Source organism: Diadema setosum, chromosome 16, assembly GCF_964275005.1.
Source record: "Diadema setosum chromosome 16, eeDiaSeto1, whole genome shotgun sequence".
Classification (NCBI taxonomy): domain Eukaryota; kingdom Metazoa; phylum Echinodermata; class Echinoidea; order Diadematoida; family Diadematidae; genus Diadema; species Diadema setosum.
Window position 1 is genome coordinate 976931 of NC_092700.1, and position 16098 is coordinate 993028.

The window sequence follows — 16098 nt, forward strand, 5'->3', positions numbered from 1 at the left end:
TTACCTCCGTCAAGGTACACGACCCTCCAAGAAGCTCACTAACATCAGAGACGTCAAGAGATATCTTCGTATTGCGACCATTGCTAAGGATGGGCTCCTTGTGCGACGCGAACAGGCGCTGTTATCTCCTCGTGAGTGTATCGTTGTACCTCGCGACATTTTGGACGGCCTACTCACATCGCTTCACTTACAGCTTGAGCACCCGTCTCGTCATCAGCTTCGGACAGTCGTCAATCGACATTTTTTTTTGCTCTCGACATGGACGCCGCCCTCACACGTGTTACAAACGGTTGTCACCAGTGTACTTCCTTGCGCACTGCCCCACGTACAGTTGACCCTCAGTCCACCGGGGATCCCCCAGCAGTTGTGGGAACTACTTTTGCTGCGGATGTCCTGAAACGTACCAAACAGCTGATCCTCGTGCTCAGGGAGTGTGTAACTTCTTACACGGCCACATGCTTCCTTGACGATGAACGTCGGGATACTCTGCGCGATGCCCTCATTCGTCTATGCGTCAGTCTTCGTCCGCTGGATGGTCCACCAGCTGTACGTCATACGCACTGATTCAGCCCCAGGGTTCGCAGCACTCCACGATGATGCTCATCTCAGTCAGCTTCGGCTTTCTATTGAACTTGGCCATACCAAGAACCCAAACAAGAATCCGGTTGCAGAGAAGGTCATACGCGAAGTGGAGGATGAGATTGTCCGCCATGAACCCTCAGGGGGTACGATCACGCCCTTGACCTTATCTCTCGTGAATGCTCGCCTGAACAGCCGCCTACGTTCTCGTGGTCTGTCTGCACGTGAGATGTGGACCCAGCGGGATCAATTTACGCACAGTCAGATCCCCCTGTCAGATGCCGATCTCATCTCTACCCAACATGAGCAGCGTCTTGCCAACCACCCCCACAGTGAACGTTCTAAAGCCCCCTCGGGTGTCCTCCCTGACGACGCCGACCTGCATGTTGGTGATCTCGTATACCTCAGGTCTGATCGTACCAAGCACACTGCTCGTCCCCGCTATCTCGTTTCATCTATTGATGGTAGCTGGTGCAATATCCGCAAATTCATTGGTGCACAGCTCAGGAAGTCTTCCTACCGCATCAAGATGTCTCAGTGCCTCAAGGTACCCATCCCCCCTACCCCGCTGTCTCGGACTCCGCAGATTCCTGACGATGAGGAGCCTGACGTATCTCCTGCTGCGCAGCCTGATGTACCCCATGAACTGTCGTCTCCTCCGGACTCAGAACCCCCCATCATCCCACTGCATGAGCCTCCTACTCCCCCATCTCAATCTGTGGTTCCTAGTTCACCCCCACCCCCTCCCAGGGGGCCCCTTCCCCTCCTGGGCGGCCACAACGCTCCAGGCACCCCCCCCCCCCCCCCAGCCAGGTTCAAAGATTTTCTGATGTATTGAACATTTTATACATGTATATGTGTTTTATGACATTGTTCTGCCAGATTTATAGACTTCAGCTATGATGTAAACATTTTACTACCTCATGTGCTTGAACACACATGTGGTTTATTTGTTATTTCGACAGAGCATTGCAGTATAGTTGGTTTCCCTACCGATCTGGTGGGCCATGCTTGATATTCGTTATTAGATAACTGTTCTATTCCCTTTCTCATTTTACATCATTATGTTTCATTATATCTGATGCAGGCCCAGTGGTCACCTGGCATGCCTCTATATCACCGAGTGTTTTCCCTTTCTCTGTACAATAAATTTATATAGATTGTACATGTTTGCATAAATACCTCTCTATCATATTTTTATTATGTTTGTCTAATCATTGGTAATCATAAAGGATGCTCTTATCTTGCTTTATATGCCTTTATTGTAATCTGAATTTTGTTCTGATATTTCATTGATGCGATACATGTTTTCAATGATTTCCTGGCCTGTGTCTATAGCCTCATTAATAGCCTTACTTGTATTCTGCCATTATATTGCCCCAGACTCCAGATCACTAGATTTTATTTCTTAGTCATTGGTACACTGTTCATACCATGTCAGTGTTACTGTAGTTACTTACTGCTAAAACTCCTTTATAGTTATTTGTCAATCCCATGGTTACAGGGTGTAATCGCTTTATTTATTGTTTTATTTATGTCGCTTGACAGTATATCATGTTTGAATGGATTTTTTTTTTTCTAGCTTATGTAGTTGTATTTGTGATGGGAAATTGTTGATGCTCAACTTGACCTGACTTGAGCATTTTCGTTTTATACAGTCTTTGTCTTTTTATTTCCTTGATGGGAAAAGGGCAAATAGGAACAAGCCAAACATTTTCATTTATGTTAGTGTTTTGAATCCATACACAAAGTTAAAATGATTTCTTTATGTACTCTGCTAATATTTAACTATGCACATATCTTAGGTGTGGGAGAGTCCGCTCCTTTACTTTTTAGTTGGATTGGTAACACTCCAAAATATGTTTATGACTGAGAAATTATATTGTTTCGTTAGGATTTGATGTTATTTTTAGATGAGAGTCTGGTGTAATAGTTTCAGGTAATATTGAGGACTTATAGTATTCATAAAGTGGAGAAAAAAGAAAAGTGATCACGCCAGTATTGTTTGATTAGTGTTAATTGTTGATGGTACATTATGTGGTGATTCATAGCGCCATCTGTGGCGAGGGTGTAGTTAACGTAGTCATACCAATCAGTGTACGGGCTCCACGGGTTACTGTATTTGCACCATTCGCCTCTTGGTCGGATCGAGCCTCGGCAAAATAAATGCATATGGTTATTCTACCTAAATGGACTCCAACTAGTGTCTTCCTTCTTGTCGTACGGATTGTCAGCAGTAATGAATTATTGAAACTAGTAATTCTTTTTAACAGTTTAATGTTAAATATCATAACAATATTGACACTTTGATTTGCTCACACCTTATCCTTTTGTAGGTGTAACCAGTGTTTCATATTATGAGGAGTGTATGAATGGCTCTTCTGTACTCAGCAAGGTGTGCATTTTCATTAACTGTCTTTTCATACTAGTAGTACTTAATATGCTTTTCTTTGCACATTTCTCTTTTCCATCATTCATTATATAAACATTTCTTTGAATATGAGATCAAAATTATAGAAAAGAGGTCCAATGTAGGGGTCCTACATATCCGTGAGAGTGCACACTGTCTTGTTCTTGGTAAACAGTGTACATTGCACAAGAGCATTCAGCATTATGAAAACAATACAAGTATCTATGTTCGACAAAACTGTAAAGAGACAGTGTGTCCTGTGTCTCCATCACGTCTTGTCATCAATCGCCCATCATCTAATATGTTGGGGGGGGGGTTGAGGAGCAAGCTTAATTTGCTATAATGTATACGCCATATATTTAGCGAGTATTTATCAAGACTTTGAGACAATTGTGCAAGTATTTAAATTCATGATTGTGGGGTACACAGTATACTGAATGTACAAATATATGTATGAAGATGCCTTCTCATGTCAGTGACAGTGTCAGAGTTGATATTTTTGTGCGTTTATAAATTCATGGATACATGTAGCAGCTGTCTTGGGAAATTCGTGAAGATCATACCTTGCAGAATATTGAGCGTATACAGTAGGTTAATTTTAGTGTGGTATGGTGTATATCAGGTGCGCCGGAAGCAGTTTTGGATAGGGGGGGGGGGGCAAACATTCAGGAGGGGGCTCAAGATTAGACCATGCATATGTTACACAATATACACATACACACACACACACACACACGCACACACATCTATTATATATATATATATATATATGTAAAGTGGCCTACGGTGGGTCGAAACATGGGGGAACCATAAAGTAATTTTGACGGTCTGTATGCTTGTGCGTGTGTGCATGAGCAATAATGGGACAATACATTACGGAATGTGATACATTCAACAACGCAGTCATTGAGGAACATTGTAAGTTTTCCTTACATGGATTATGGAATGACGGTGTGAAACGATCGACAAATTATATACTGTCAGCAACATAAGGTGAATGGCATAACAATAAAATGCGATCCAGCGAAGCGAGCGAGCTTGAAAATTTTGATATTCTACAGTTCCAAAACTGGAGTTTTAATTGTAGCTATATATTTCGCTTTGGAAATAAATGGGGGCGCATCGGGCGCAACTGCTGGCAATTATTGGCAGCAACATTAGGAGAATGGCATAACGATTCAATGCGAGCGAGCGAAGCGAGCAAGCTTGAAAATTTTGACATTCTACAGTCCCAAAACTGGGGTTTGTAGCTATATACATCTTTTACTTTGGAAATTAATGGGGCGGCGCATTGGGCGCAACTGCTGGCAATTACTGGCAGCAACATTAGGAGAATGGCATAGCGATTCAATGCGAGCGAGCAAAGCGAGCGAGCTTGAGAATTTTGACATTTTACAGTCAAAAAAACTCCCGTTTGTAGCTATATTTATCTTTCGCTTTGGAAATTAAGGGGTGGGGGCATCAGGCGCAACTACTGGCAATTACTGTCAGCAACATTAGGAGAATGGCATAACGATTCAATGCATGCGAGCGAAGCGAGCGCGCTTGAAAATTTTGACATTCCTAGAGTCCAACAACTGCCGTCGTAGCTATGTTTTTCGCTTTAGAAATGAAGGGGGAGGCGCACCGGGCTCAGCTGCTTGATGCGAGCGAGCGAAGCGAGCGAGGTTGAAAATTTTGACATTTTACAGTCCAAAAGCTGCCGTTTGTAGCCATATTTTTTTCCCTTTTATTCATATATATGTACATATCAATATTATTTTCTTTGTTTATTCATTTATTTTTATTATTATGATTTTTTTTTTTTTTTTTTGGGGGGGGGGGCTTTTTTGGGGAGGGGGCAAAAAAGCGTCTTGCCCCCCACTTTTTGGATGGGGGGGGGGCCTATGGTGTATGTGTATAGCGTGTAATGCATCATATTCATAATTTACATCTAAATTGAAAAAAAAAAAGTCATTCTAGTGCTTACAGCTGCTTAAAAATACTTCTTGTACAGCTCTAAGTTACCATCCCGACATGTGCCAAAAATTTCTTCTGAATTTCTTAAGAACTGCAGATGAGTTTAAATCTACATTTTTAAACCTGATTTCACGGTCAAAATGCACTGTTTCCATGGCAACAGAATTTCAACTGTACTCTTGAAAATTGTGCCCAGCACAAATTTGCACTGACCTTACTATGTGTGTGTGTGTGTGTTTGTTTGTTTGTCTGTGTGTATACATGTGTTTATAATACATTGTGAGTACCTGGTGAGTTTGACTGCTCCAGTAACCGTGGCAACACGTGAGGTACAAACACAGAGCGTCTTGCATAACTACACCTATAGATTAGTGTATAGGCCCTACATAGTGAGTTTGAAATGAATTGCTTAAACACTGGAAATAGTTCACTCCACAATGTTTGGGGGAAATTGTGGTTACCATGGCAACGCTTTGTCCGACAAATGAACAAACAAACAAACAAAAATGTCTGGCATATCTACACCTCAATGTCATCATGTACCCCATATTTATGTTCAATTGCCTTAAAATTGTGGAAGTAGTTCACTCCACAAGATTTTTGAAGAAATATTCCACAAGATTTTTCAAGAAAACATGCCGTTACCATGGCAACGCCTTGAAGGGTACAAACACAAAGTGTGTCTTACATAACTACACCTATAGATCATTATATTGTGGTTACCATGGCAACGCTTACTGCGACAAAACAAAAAACATGTCTTGCATATGTTCATCTCAATGTCATGTAACCAGTTTCACTGAAATTGCTTCAAAACTGTCGAAGGAGTTCACGACGCAAGATTTGCAACGGACCGTCCGACCTACCACACGCTGATTCCTATTATACCCCCTTAAACACTTTGTGTACGCGGGGGGTATTTAAAAAAAAAGTGTATCTTACACAATCATACATTTCATTAAAATGTCATTCGTACGGAATATTTTCCTCTTTTTTTTTTACAAGAAATGAACAATTTTGGAGATTTGTCCCCCAGCATTTATATAAGCAGCCGCTATTATGACATTTGCAATCTATTGCAAAATTTGCAACTTTTATCCTTGAATCTATTGCAAAGTTGATTAGCAATAAGCATCTTTTTGATAGTGTTTTAGAACCAACACTTGCTGTCGGGAGAAAGCTCGGTGGTCTAGTGGAGATGACGCCTGTCCGGTGATCAGGAGGTCGTATGATCGAATCCTGCTCGTGTATGTACGCCCATGATTTTTATCATGGCTACTACTAAAAAACACTGATCAATTCAGTGCTTATCTACGTCGATGTAGGGCAATTTGCCAACCAGTTGCAAAGAAAATATCTCGACGGAAGAATTTCATGACTTTAAAAGAACCTCTATATAGGTATAGGTAATTTGTGTGTTCGGATTAACGAACATTCGGAATAACGAACAGCACCCGATTTGGTATGCATGCTCCTGAGAGATGAATTTCTGTCCAGCATGCTCCCCAAAGAGTTGAAAAGGTGGATTTTGCAAGTGCAGGAATTGTAATATACACTGTATCTAGTTACTAGAGTATCATTAAGGTTTGTGCTGAAGGATTCATGTGCCATCTTTCTACTCACCATAAAGAGGATCTGCTTTGTCAAACAATGTTGATGAATCAATTTCACATGTACGTTTCATCAGGTGTTCGACCTATAGCTTCACTTTTTTGATGGAGCATGCCTGAGAATTCTCTCCATTTTGAAGTTAATAAGTAAATGGCATTATTCTCAAATGACCTTTACACATTCGCAAACTTCCGTAAAGCTGTAAAATTCTTAGAGATGATTTACTTCGTGTAAGGTGCTGTACAATGTATATAAAATGAAAACAGTATTATAAAATATTGTACGTTAATACCTCTGCACGTTAAGAATATAGTATTGTGGATGTTGCCCCCAAAACTGGGGGAGCTCCTCCTCCACCCCCCATACAATAGCTGTCTTGTTTTTAATTGTGGAGATATCAATAGAATACTTGAATGGATTCTTTCATTCAGACAGGCACAATAGCTGTATGATCCAAGCCAATCTAATTCATAACTAAATTTCAGGAGAATGAACTCCAGCCTCATGTCCTGCATGTGGACATTTTCACGCTTAGATGTGTATCATTCCTTATTTCATCTTTATAATGTAATCTCCGTAAATTTGAAAGGAAATACTACCTTCATGTGAAGTTTTTCTTATTCAAGACCTTGATTTGTTGAATTACAAACCACTAGAGGGCAGCAGACAGTTGTGACGTAGTTGTGGTCGTGTCTATGAGATTTCGCGTAAGTCGAGGGTAACGACTTAGTAAGTCGTGGGAACGACTCAGTCGAGGGAACGACTTATTATGTTTTTTTTTTTTTTTTTTTTTTTAATTGTTCCATATTCCACATTTCAACAAATACATAAAACAAACATCACAATACAAAAGCCTGGAAGAATTGTCAGGTACAGCTTATAAGACAATAAAACATGTGAAATATGAGGAATCTACATAGAAGCATTGCTTGTAGGGTGTAGATTCCCAGATGCGGATGTGAGATTATTTCTTACTTGGGTATGTAATTAAAGGAATGACAATTTCTGAATTGGAGAAATATAAACGCCAAAAAGTAAAAAGAAAAAGAAAAAAGAAAACAATAAAAACAATGTCCGCGGCACAGACTTCTTGAATGTTGCGTGATCACCCGAGCGAGGTACAAGTCAGATGCAGTGTACAATAGCAGAGATACCAAATGTGTACAAAGGAAGTTCAGGAGATAATACAGAAATCGCGAGCGAGGCACATGTTACATAATCGATAATGTCAGTAATGTGAAGTATGAACAGAGAATATCGAGGAGGATTGAAGAATAGCTATAGCTATAGCTATGTCGTGGGAACGACTTAGGAAAAACATTTCTTGCCATGTCCCCTTAGGGGCTCCGTAGGCAGCCAATATGCTAGCATAGGAAAAGTTGTGGCGATTCTGCATTTTTAAGGGCAGTATTCAACATTGCATGCTATGCTTATTAATCCTTGATAAGGGAAAGAGGGAGTTCCTTTTCCCGTTTCTTATTTATCGTTGGGCAAATATGGTCGGACCTATAGACCTCCTTTATTTATAACCACCGTTTCACCAGAAATATTCAACAGATTTACCTCAATTTCATCTCACTTTGGGAGAAAATACCGCAGATCCTTACCCCATGCTCAGATTGTCACTCCGTATCCTGTGCACGTAAATCTTTGCAATAAACACACAGGTTTTTTTCGTGTGCCCGTGGTAGCTCATTTTTTTAACCGACCGCCCGTTTTCTCATTGAAAAAGTATGTAAATAAGTGACTGGGCAAATATGTGTTACAAATTCTTACGTGTATTACTAATGAGGATTTTCTTCAATTCTTTTTCCTCCTGTTTCCTCAGGTTTACCTATATCCCCCTCATTTTTATGCCTCCGCCACGAAGTGGTGCCGGAGGCATTATGTTTTCGGGTTGTCCGTCCGTCCTTCCGTCCGTCCGTAATGAATTTTGTGGCAAGCGTAACTAAAAAACCTTTTAAGGTATCCTAATGAAACTTGGGATGTTTGTGTATTAGGTGGTGAAGTTGTACCTATCAGCTTTTGGGTGCACATGCTCAAGGTCAAAGGTCAAAAGGTCAAGGTCAAATACATAAAATTTCACTATTTCCTCCATATCTATGCATTGCCTGAAGATATTTCCTTGAAACTTAGTGTATACATGTATTACACAATCAAGATTCTCTGATGAAAGTTGGGGTCATGAGGTCAAAGGTCAAAGGGCAAAAGGTCAAGTAAAAATACTGAAATTTCATTTTTTTCTCTGTACCTTGGCAATTGTTCAAGGTATCTTCATGGATACATGACAGCGTGACGAGCAGACGTCATGAAAGCATGACAGCGTGACGAGCAGACGTGACAGCGTGACGTCATGACAGCGTGACGTCATGACAACATGACAGCGTGACGAGCAGACGTGTAACTGAGTGAGCTCCCGAAACTCAAGGTCAGGAGTATAACTTGATATTTTCATTTTTATACAAGAGTTATGAATGGAGCGTCCATATAGCTTAAGACCTACTACAACGAAATCGTCAATGCAAAACCTGCAAAAACAGAAGAAAATGGCTTCAACTTATCATTCTACAAGATCAGCTGCTGCAGGTGGCCGCAAACCCTCCACAGTTGGCCGAGAACCTACCATGCCTACCCCGGAGACCCCGGCCAAGCCGAGAGGTAACTACCCGTCGCAGCAAAATCGGAGCCATAGCCCAAGCCAAATTCCCGGCAACGAGGATCACGTGACCCAATTACCTGCGAGTGATGATCATGTGGTGCTGCAGTCCACCAATTACAGCTCGCCAAGCCCTTTCACCGACGCCACATCTCCCGGCATGATTAGTCATGATAGTGTCATCACCGAAATGCGCCAACTATTTTCCCAACATTCGACGGACATGAACTCAAGATTTGACTCCATTAATCTGGATTTGAACACGATGAAGTTGGAGCTCAAAGAAACAAGAAGAGCTGTGCAGGACATGGAAACAACTGTAAGTTTCAATTCTGACAAAATTATGCTGCTAGAAAAAGAAACCCTACCTAAAATCAGAGAGGAGACTGCTCGCAAAAATGACGAATTTGAAGACAAACTTCTACAACTGGAAATGCACCACAGAAAGCAAAACCTACTGATTTATGGAGTTGGAGAAGGCGCTAAGGAAGACATCTATGCTACTGTGTATGAGGTTCTGGCTTACTTTCTCCAAATTCCGCTCGGCGAAGCATCCAAAATACCGCTGGTAAATGCCCACCGTCTCCCATCTCCCCAGAGAGGCATCGGCAAAGAATCAGCACCCCGACCCATCATTATACGGTTTGTCTGCATGGCAGACCGTGATCGTTTGCTTGGTGCTTTCGAGCATCCCCACCGCCGTCGTCCTCAGCAGCCACCACAAGCCGAACCCGCACACCAGGTAAATGAGCCCCCGCATCGCCCCCAGCAAACCCCAGAGAAAGGTTGCTACGATCGTGTCACTATTAGGTCGGATTTGCCACCACCGATGAAACGCGAACGCGGTCGCCTAGCAACACTAGCCTACAAGATTCGCAAGGAAAAACAACTGTCCACCAGAATTCGCATTAATGGGACCAAACTCGTTCTTCAGACCCGAAAACCGGCACGAAATGGTTCCCCCCCCCCCCCCTGTCAAGCTGGATCAATTGGGAAAATTAATTCCACAACAGAGGCCTATTGCTCATGATAGTTGTTAAGCGCCCGTGCAGCACCCCCATCCACCCCCATTCAAAGGCCCACCAGTGATCGCTCTAGAGTAGAACCAAATCAGCTCCCCTCATCATTATACGATTATTTCAACTGCCCTGACCCTCCTGGTGTCCATGGAATGATGTTCACTGCTCCAGACTCCGCAACATCCACCAGCCCTGCCTCCCAGGTTTCCAGCGCCAGCTCATACAACACTTCCGGGACCGCTATGTCGTTGGTTATCGTGAGAAATGCCAGTATCCTATTCATCTCTCCAGGGAAGCGTCAAATAAATAAATCCGGTTCTCTTTTTTTGTTTTCTGTTGTTGTTTTTTCCCTTTTCCCTTTTTACCGCCTGAAATCGACTACTCTGCACAACGATGAGTGAGAGCCCCGCATGCCCCACCGATCTCCATCGCCAGAAATCTAGCAACTATGTGCCTGAGAGCCTCGGCCATACGGAGCCGTTGTAACCTAACTGCTCAGTCCCTACCTCTTGTCAACCAAGATTCTTCCATATCCAGTCTACGAGTAGTACCATGACATGCGGTAATTGGAAGGCAACCGATACCTCCATCCAAGCCATCAGAATGTAAGGAACAATCAACCCTCCTTCTCATTTTGTAATGTATACATGATTTATATTACATACTTTTTACACGTATTTCCAATGACGATTGTTATTGCCTGTTGAACAACTGAATACATTCACTGATATGACTCAGATTTGTGGTAATCTAGATGTGTTTCGATTGATTGTTTGTTTGGGTTTTTTTTTCTCTTCCTTCTTTCTGAAACTCAATAACTCCCCACAAATTTTATTAGTGCATCTTGCTTCTCGTAATGGATGTTAGTAGTTTCAAGTTGTTCCATCACTCAATGGACCAGTGTCATTATCTTGTATGAATATATCTACATTGAATGGAACAAATTGATATTATACTCAGTGCATGCCACTTTAGCGGGCCCATAGAACCATAGTGCTGTCTATATAAGAAGAAATTTCTAAAAGTTTTAACCAAAAGGAAAAGATATGCAACTGCTCTTTAAGGCCTCAAAAAGAAATAGTTTGAGTGCAGATCAGAAAACACAACACATCTATCGAGTGTTTCCGGCAGTTCTAACATTTGAGGTTGACTACGCAACCCTGCTTTTGGTTAACCCCTTACCAGTTTTGAGCGAATATTATCAGAGGTTTTTTGGTTTGTTTTTTTTTTTTAATCTTCTTCTTCTTTCTTTCATGTGACACTCCAGTTAATAATGGTTAGTTATTCCAGATTTGGCTGTCCCTGTAAACGATAGTGATTATTTATGTCATTAAAATGTTCAGTATCGTTTTGTGACCCAATTCATTGATATGATTTTGGTGTGATAAATACTCGGAGTAGAGCCTCAACTATAATTATTGAAACCTCATCCATGATTTGTTTTGTATAAGGTTCTGTAATTCCATACTAGAGTTTGCCGAGCCACAGTATAATTACCTGCAATATTTTATATTCTTTACTGTATTGTTTGTTCTGAGTTATACTCATGCATGGGTTGCATGGGTTATACGTTTTCACCTTATAACGCACAAAACAATACAAAAATACTGAAAAACCCCGATTGGTAGACATTATTCTGATTTATGCATTACCCCTCTCCTTAAGTTTTTTTTTTTCCTCTTCATTTCTTTTCATGACAACTGGCATAGGGCATTATCTGGGCCTTGCCCTATGTGTCACCAACTATATGCATGCTGAATTCCGTCTCTCATTCTGAATAATAGTCTGTGTCAAATGTGTTCTTAAAGGATTTTGAGGGGTGACTGGCCACAGGTTTGGCATGTTGTTTACGAGCAGCATGCCCTCTCATTTACACCTGCACGGATATGAACTGTTGTCCCAATTTTTTAGTATCTAAGAATCTGTGTCTCTAAGTCAAATCGATGATTTCGTTTTTGTTTTTTTCATAGTGAAAGACACTGTATTCCCTCACGCTAATACTTTGAAATTGTTGCTGAGCAGGTGTAGTGTACTGCATGGTTCCCGGCAATCTTATTATGTTGGTTGCTGTAACATTCTTTTACAATGAATGGGTCAAATGAATTATACTCAGTACATGCCACTTTAGTGGGCCCATACAACCATAGAACCAAATACTGAGTAGTGCAGTCCACAAGAAGAAAAATCTAGAAGTTTTAACGAAAAGCAAAATACATGCAACTGTTATTTAAGGCCTCAACAAGACATCTATCAAAACACATCTATCAAGTGTTTCCGATAGTTCAAACATTTGAGAATGATTATGCAACCCTGCTTTTGGTAAATTTTTTACTGGTTTTGTGTTACCAGAGGGTTTTTTTCTTCTTTCTTTCACGCTACACTCAAGCCAATAATCGCTGGTTATCCCATATTTGACTATCCCTGCAAACGATAGTGATCATTCATGTCACTAAACGTTCAGTATCGTTTTGTGACCCAATCTATTAATATGATTTTGGTGTGATAAGTATTTGGAGTTGCGTTTCAAGTAGTTTATTGGAACCCCATCTATGATTCGCTTTGTACAAGTGTATAAGGCTCTGTAATTCCATAATAGATTTTGGCGAGCCTCAGTATAATTACCCACAATATTTTATCTTTGTTAATGTAATGCCTGTCCTGCGATATAGTCGTTCATGGGCTGGATGGGTACGTTTTACCTGGGCCTTGCCCGATATGACATCAACTATATGCATGCTGAATTCCGTCTCTCAATCTGAATAATAGTCTGTGTCAAATGCGTCTATAAAAGATTTTGAGGGGTGACTGGCCACAGGTTTGGCATGTTGTTTACGAACAGCATGCCCTCTCATTTGCACCTGCACTGATATGAACAGTTGTCTCAATTTTTTAGTATCTAAGAATCTGAATCTGTAAGGTAAATTGCTGTTTTGTTTTGTGTGTGTGGTTTTTTTTTTTTGAAAGTCTCTGTATCCCCTCACGCTTATACTTTGAAATACTTTACTTAGCAGGTGTGATGTACTGCATGGTTCCCGGCAGTCTGATAACGCAGGTTGCTGTAACATTCTTTTCATGTACAATTCAATTCAAGAAAAGAGCTGACACCTCAGGGCCTCATTTCAATGCGTAGCCTGTATGGCTCATCCAGGTCACGACTAATGTTATATTCATTCCTTCTTAAGCCACAGCTGCCTTGTTTTCATCTTCACTTTCATTTTTCAATTCATTTAACAAACAAAAAATGTCCCTTTTCAGCTTCCCCCCCCCCCCCACGTGGTTTTCTGTGATTGTGTGTTCGCCTCGTGCTGGGGGTTGCTGATGGGTATAAGAGGAGTAGTGGCAATGCCACTGTGGCGGCTGTGCTCCTATACTGTATGGAGTCCATGGGGCATACAATGATCTTTGTATTTCAACTGAATTTTAGCTAAAACATAGCACAATGTACTATACTACATATTCTGTGCACTCGACCCGTTGTGCGCTCTGTACGATAGGTGCACCTCCCTGGTGGGTGCGCTTCCCGCTATGGTGTTGTTTTTGTTTTTGTTGCTTGTTTCCCCCCTTCGCAACTTTGGCAAGTGGGACGTCCCAATCCTGCGGACGCTGCTTATGATGATCAATGATTGAGCAAAAAAGTCAATACCATTTTTTGTTTCACTGATCTCATCTCGTTCTCATTCTCTCTGCAAACTTGAAATGAATATAAAAAAATAAACACTTATGTATATATGGAATAATCTTCTATTACGTTAAGCAGATAATTTGTTTCATTCTCTTCAATTTAACTTTAATTGATGTGTTGTAATGGTAGGGATGGGGTTGAAGAAAGCTTACGATGAGGTGATATCCGGGAAAGCTGATAGTATCAATCAGTTATACGCTATTGTCTAAACTCTCTTATGAGATGTTCTGTATTTGTTATTTGTTTTTCTTTGTTCTTCTCTGATTTCTTTTCCATTTTCTCCTTCATGACATTCCCACCGAACAAATATTCAGAATTGATTTCTACATCGTAGTTTGTCTATCATGACTTGTGAAGATATGACACTGATTGTTTTATTATGGCCAATAGGCACTTACTGTTAATATCAGAAACTACACTGTAGGTGTATACAGTAACCTTGAAACCTTGAAGTAGTAATCCCTTTCAGCAGTTCCTTGAAACTATCCCGGGATGGTAGAAGTGTCGTGCGTCAGTGAGAGGTGACATGGTGAACAGGATGATTTTAAATGTCACTAATGTACAATAAAAGTGACGGTGCATAGTGCTAGTAAAAAAAAAACATGCATCTTTTCTTAGAGCATGTGTGACCCAACAGGAGGCTGCATCACTCGGATGACTGGAAGAGCAGCCTCTCTGAATGTTAATGGGTTGGTAATTGTGACCACAGGTCCTGGCAGATGGTTCCAGGTTCTAACAGCTCGGGGAAAAAAGGAAAATTTAAGCACATCTATGGTCGTGATTGGGATTATGTACTTGAGCTTATGGTCATGCCTTCCTATGTAGGTAGCTGGGAAAATCACATGTGGTAAACGTAGAAGTTGACAGTAGTGTATCTTATGAAAGAGGGTGCACTGTGCAAGGAGGCGTCGTGTGTGGAGACTATCCCAACCAAGAGCCGAGACCAGCGTTGAGGAAGATGTTGAATACCTGTAGTCTCCATGTACAAACCGAGCAGCAGTTTTCTGCACCTGCTCAAGAGAGTTTACCATTGTAGCTGTGTGTGGGTTCCAGGCCTCTGATGCATATTCTAGTTGGGGCCGGACAAGTGCGGTATAGGCTCTGGCCTTTACTTCCTTGGTGCATGGTGATAATGTTCTGCGGAGAAGCCCTAATGTCTTGCTTGCTCTGTGTCTGATGTTCTGGCAATGTTTGTTCCAGCTCAAGTCATGAGTGATTGTCACTCCCAGGTACTTGTATTCCTGTGCCTTAGGTATATGGACATTGTGGAGATGATACTGGAAAACGGAGGGATTACGTTTCCGGGTGATAGATAGGACGGCACATTTCTTCACATTGAAGCTCATAAGCCAAGTTGAAGACCAGGTGGATAATTGCAGGAGGTCTTGTTGTAGTATGTGATGGTCTGAGATTGCATTTATTTCTCTGAAAATGACACAGTCATCAGCAAAGAGGCGGATATTAGACTGGATATTATCTTGTATGTCATTTATGAAGAGGAGAAAAAGAGTTGGTCCTAGTACTGAGCCTTGGGGCACTCCAGACGTGACATTCTTCCATGTGGACTTGGAACCATCAACAACCACAGCTTGCTGTCTGTTGGTGAGAAATGACATAATCCAGTTTAGTGTGTCCCCCGTTATGCCATAATAGCGAAGCTTGGTACACAGACGTTGATGGGGCACCCGATCGAAGGCCTTCTGGAAATCCAAGAAAACAGCATCAACCTGGCTACGCTTCTGGATGGTGGAGGACCAGTCATGTAGTGTAGATGTGAGTTGAGTGGTGGTGGAGAGTCCTCTGCGGAAGCCATGCTGTGCATCTGAGAGGATGTTACAGGATGCAAGATGCTTTGAAACTTGGCTAAGGACAATATGTTCCATTACCTTGCAACAAATGCAGGTTAGTGAAATAGGCCGGTAGTTTGAGGTCTCGCTCTTGTCACCAGATTTGTGTACAGGAGCTACGAGGGCCTGTCTCCATTGTGATGGAACTATACCATCATTGTAGCTCTGTTGGTATAGGAATGACAGAGCTGGGGCTATCTCATGTGCAATAAGCTGCAGGAGTCTGGGTGGGATCTCGTCTGGCCCGCTGGCCTTGGAGGGGTTTAATTGCTTTAGTTGCTTCTCCACTCCAGTCCTGTGAAAGTGCAGGTGACCTATCGATGCATAATCAGAGT